The sequence below is a fragment of the Triturus cristatus genome, unplaced genomic scaffold (genome assembly GCF_964204655.1).
Source record: "Triturus cristatus unplaced genomic scaffold, aTriCri1.1 SCAFFOLD_1008, whole genome shotgun sequence".
Lineage (NCBI taxonomy): Eukaryota > Metazoa > Chordata > Amphibia > Caudata > Salamandridae > Triturus > Triturus cristatus.
The window spans coordinates 25,001-30,000 of NW_028188494.1; positions in this window are offsets into that span (position 1 = coordinate 25,001).

Sequence of the window (5,000 nt, forward strand, 5' to 3'; positions counted from 1 at the left end):
TCCCGGCCATCTGGTCGCACCTTTCCCTCGGCCATCTGGTCGCGCGCAATGCTTTCCAATGGGGCGACCAGATGGCCGGGCCGGCCTGGAAGTCCCGATGAGGGTCCATTCGCCTCGCGGATCCCAGCCAGGGCTCCAGGAGGCCGGGCGCGTCCGCGCCTAGGGTCCCCTCCGTCACTCGGAGCGCGAGGGTTACAAGAAAGGTGGGTAGCCTTCCTCCGGATTAGTAGGGGCAGGGTATGCCGGGACACCCCTCCTGGGGATTGCGGTTCTCAGGCGGGGACCAGATGGGCCAAGCCCGGACGACACTTCCCCGGGGCGTCGGGTGCTTCCTCCTCCAGCCCGCGGCGAGGCAAAGTGCCCAGGACGGGCTCCATGGGTCTCCCGGGCGTCCCCCGAGGCCTGCAGCCCCAAAGCCCTGCAGACCCTGGAGCCCTTCAGCACGGAGCCCTGGAGCCCTGCAGGCCCGGAACCCTAGCAGGCCCAAGGCCCTGCAGCCCCGGAGCCCTGCAGGCCCGGAGCCCTGCAGCCCCGGAGCCCTGCAGGCCCAGAGCCCTGCAGCCCCGGAGCCCTGCAGCCCCGGAGCCCTGCAGCCCCGGAGCCCTGCAGCCCCAGAGCCCTGCAGCCCCGGAGCCCTGCAGCCCCGGAGCCCTGCAGGCCCAGAGCCCTGCAGGCCCAGAGCCCTGCAGCCCCGGAGCCCTGCAGCCCCGGAGCCCTGCAGCCCCGGAGCCCTGCAGGCCCAGAGCCCTGCAGCCACGGAGCCCTGCGTGGGCAGGCGGGAACCCTACCGCTATGGCTCGGGCAGACGGGAGCCCTTTCAGTTGCCGGCCACCTGGTCGCGCCTTTCCCCTCGGCCATCTGGTCGCGCGCAATGCTTTCCAATGGGGCGACCAGATGGCCGGGCCGGCCTGGAAGTCCCGATGAGGGTCCATTCGCCTCCCGGATCCCAGCCAGGGCTCCGGGAGGCCGGGCGCGTCCGCGCCTAGGGTCCCCTCCGTCACTTGCAGCGTGCGGGTTACAAGAAAGGGGGGTATCCTTCCTCCGGATTATTAGGGGCAGGGTATGCCGGAACACCCATGCTGGGGCTGTGCGGTTCATTGCCGGGGACCAGATGGGCGACGCCCGGGCAACATCCTCCAAGGCCTCCGGGGGCTTCCCTCCTCCGGGCCGCGGCATGGCAAAGTGCCCAGGGACGGGCTCCACGGGTCCCGGGCAGTCCTCCCCCGGGCGCCCAGGCCCCGAGAGCTCCGGTGGACCTCCCCGTGCCCGAGGCCAACCCGGGAAGCAGAGTCCCCCCCCGAGCCCTTGGTGTGAGGGTGGGCAGGCGGGAGCCCTACCGCTATGGCTCGGGCAGACGGGAGCCCTTTCAGTTGCCGGCCATCCGGTCGCTCCTTTCCCCTCGGCCATCTGGTCGCGCGCAATGCTTTCCAATGGGGCGACCAGATGGCCGGGCCGGCCTGGAAGTCCCGATGAGGGTCCATTCGCCTCCCGGATCCCAGCCAGGGCTCCAGGAGGCCGGGCGCGTCCGCGCCTAGGGTCCCCTCCGTCACTCGCAGCGCGCGGGTTACAAGAAAGGAGGGTATCCTTCCTCCGGATTAGTAGGGGCAGGGTATGCCGAAACACCCATGCTGGGGTTGTGCGGTTCATTGCCGGGGACCAGATGGGCTACGCCCGGGCAACATCCTCCCAGGTCCCCGGGGCTTCCCTCCTCCGGGCCGCGGCATGGCAAAGTGCCCAGGGACGGGCTCCACGGGTCCCGGGCAGTCCTCCCCCGGGTACGCCCAGGCCCCGAGAGCTCCGGTGGTCCTCCCCGTGCCTGAGGCCCAGCCGGGAAGCAGAGTCCCCACCCCGAGCCCCTGGTGGGTGGGCAGGCGGGAGTCCTTTCAGTTGCCGGCCACCTGGTGGCTCCTTTCCCCTCGGCCATCTGGTCGCGCGCAATGCTTTCCAATGGGGCGACCAGATGGCAGGGCCAGGCCTGGAAGTCCCGATGAGGGTCCATTTGCCTCTCAGATCCCAGCCGGGGCTCCAGGAGGCCGGGTGCGTTCGCCCCTAGGGTCCCCTCCGTCACTCGGAGCGTGCGGGTTTCAAGAACGGGGGGTAGCCTTCCTCCGGATTACTAGGGACAGGGTACTCTGGGACCCCTCTCGGTCCTCAGCCGGCAACTGGGTCCTGCCGTGTGGCAGGGTGGCCGGAGGGCCTTCCCCTGCGCGCCCGGGAGCCCCGGATGGGTCCAGGGGCCCGGCCGGGCCCCGGGTCGGGGTCTCCGGCCCCGGGTGCCGTCCCCCGGCCTGCGGCACCGCCAAAGGCCCGGGACGGGGTTCCGTTGTGGCCGGGGTGCCTCCCGTGGCTGGATTGGGTTCAGGAGCTCCGGCCGGGCCCCGGGGAGGGCGGCCTCCCCGCCCCGGTCTCCGTCCCGGGTCCTGCCGCGTGGCAGGGTGCCCGGGGAAGGGTCCGGAGGGCCCGGGGAGGCTTCCCCTGCACCTGCGGTCCTCGGAGCCCCGGCTGGGTCCAGGGGCCCGGCCGGGCCCCGGGTCGGGGTCTCCGGCCCCGGGCGCCGTCCCCCGGCCTGCGGCACTGCCAAAGGCCCGGGACGGGGTTCCGTTGCGGCCGGGGTGCCTCCCGTGGCTGCATTGGGTTCAGGAGCTCCGGCCGGGCCCCTGGGGGCCCCGGGGAGGGCAGGCTCCCCACCCCGGTCTCCGTCCCGGGTCCTGCCGCGTGGCAGGGTGCCCGGGGAGGGGTCCGGAGGGCCCCGGGAGGCTTCCCCTGCGCCTGCGGTCCCCGGAGCCCCGGCTGGTTCCAGGGGCCCGGCCGGGCCCCGGGTTGAGGCCTTTGGCCCCGGGCCCAGTCCCCCGGCCTGCGGCACTGCCAAAGGCCCGGGACGGGGTTCCGTTGGGGCCGGGGAGCCTCCCCTCGCTCGTCTGGGTCCCGGAGCTCCGGCCGGGCCCCTGGGGGCCCCGGGGAGGGCGGCCTCCCCACCCCGGGCTCCGTCCCGGGTCCTGCCGCGTGGCAGGGTGCCCGGGGAGGGGTCCAGAGGGCCCGGGGAGGCTTCCCCTGCGCCTGCGGTCCCCGGAGCCCCGGCTGGGTCCAGGGGCCCGGCCGGGCCCCGGGTCGGGGTCTCCGGCCCCGGGCCCCGTCCCCCAGCCTGCGGCACTGCCAAAGGCCCGGGACGGGGTTCCGTTGTGGCCGGGGAGCCTCCCCTCGCTCGTCTGGGTTCCGGAGCCCCGGCCGGGCCCCTGGGGGCCCCGGGGAGGGCGGCCTCCCCGCCCCGGGCTCCGTCCTGGGTCCTTCCGCGTGGCAGGGTGCCCGGGGCGCGGTCCGGAGGGCCCGGGGAGGCTTCCCCATCGCCTGCGGTCCCGGGAGCCCCGGCTGGTTCCAGGGGCCCGGCCGGGCCCCGGGTCGGGGTCTCCGTCCCCGGGCCCTGTCCCCCGGCCTGCGGCACTGCCAAAGGCCCGGGACGGGGTTCCGTCGTGGCCGGGGAGCCTCCCCTCGCTCGCCTGGGTTCAGGTGCTCCGGCCGGGCCCCTGGGGGCCCCGGGGAGGGCGGCCTCCCCGTCCTGGGTCCTTCCGCGTGGCAGGGTGCCCGGGGCGCGGTCCGGAGGGCCCGGGGAGGCTTCCCCATCGCCTGCGGTCCCGGGAGCCCCGGCTGGTTCCAGGGGCCCGGCCGGGCCCCGGGTCGGGGTCTCCGTCCCCGGGCCCTGTCCCCCGGCCTGCGGCACTGCCAAAGGCCCGGGACGGGGTTCCGTCGTGGCCGGGGAGCCTGCCCTCGCTCGCCTGGGTTCAGGTGCTCCGGCCGGGCCCCTGGGGGCCCCGGGGAGGGCGGCCTCCCCGCCCCGGGCTCCGTCCTGGGTCCTTCCGCGTGGCAGGGTGCCCGGGGCGCGGTCCGGAGGGCCCGGGGAGGCTTCCCCATCGCCTGCGGTCCCGGGAGCCCCGGCTGGTTCCAGGGGCCCGGCCGGGCCCCGGGTCGGGGTCTCCGTCCCCGGGCCCTGTCCCCCGGCCTGCGGCACTGCCAAAGGCCCGGGACGGGGTTCCGTCGTGGCCGGGGAGCCTCCCCTCGCTCGCCTGGGTTCAGGTGCTCCGGCCGGGCCCCTGGGGGCCCCGGGGAGGGCGGCCTCCCCGCCCCGGGCTCCGTCCTGGGTCCTTCCGCGTGGCAGGGTGCCCGGGGCGCGGTCCGGAGGGCCCGGGGAGGCTTCCCCATCGCCTGCGGTCCCGGGAGCCCCGGCTGGTTCCAGGGGCCCGGCCGGGCCCCGGGTCGGGGTCTCCGTCCCCGGGCCCTGTCCCCCGGCCTGCGGCACTGCCAAAGGCCCGGGACGGGGTTCCGTCGTGGCCGGGGAGCCTCCCCTCGCTCGCCTGGGTTCAGGTGCTCCGGCCGGGCCCCTGGGGGGGGGGCCCCGGTGAGGGCGGCCTCCCCGCCCCGGGCTCCGTCCCGGGTCCTGCCGCGGCGGCAGGGTGCCCGGGTGCGGGGTCCAGAGGGCCCGGGGAAGCTCCCCCTTCCCTTTTGCCTTTCCCCTGGGCCATCTGGTCGCGCCTGTCCCCTCGGCCATCTGGTCGCGCACGTCCCCTCGGCCATCTGGTCGCGCAGGCCCCTTCGGCCATCTGGTCGCGCAGGCCCCTTCGGCCATCTGGTCGCGCACAATGCTTTCCTATGGGGCGACCAGATGGCCGAGCTCGCCTGGAAGTCTCGATGAGGGTCCATTTGCCTCCCGGATCCCAGCGAGGGCTCCAGGAGGTCGGGTACATTCGCGCCTAGGGTCCCCTCTGTCACCTCGTGCGCACGGATTACAAGAAAGGGGGGTAATTTTCCTCCGGATTACTAGGGAGAGGGTCAGTCAGACCAAAGTGATGTTTGGCGATACTGAATCAGGGGAAGGCAGACCCGGGGCCCGCCCGCCGGGGCCCCCAGGGGCCCGGGTACGCTCCTGCCTCTCAGCCCCTTCCCGATGGTCCTTTCTCTCCGAGTTTTCTGGGTCGGAGCCCCGTGAGGTCCGTGGATCCCGAGACGGG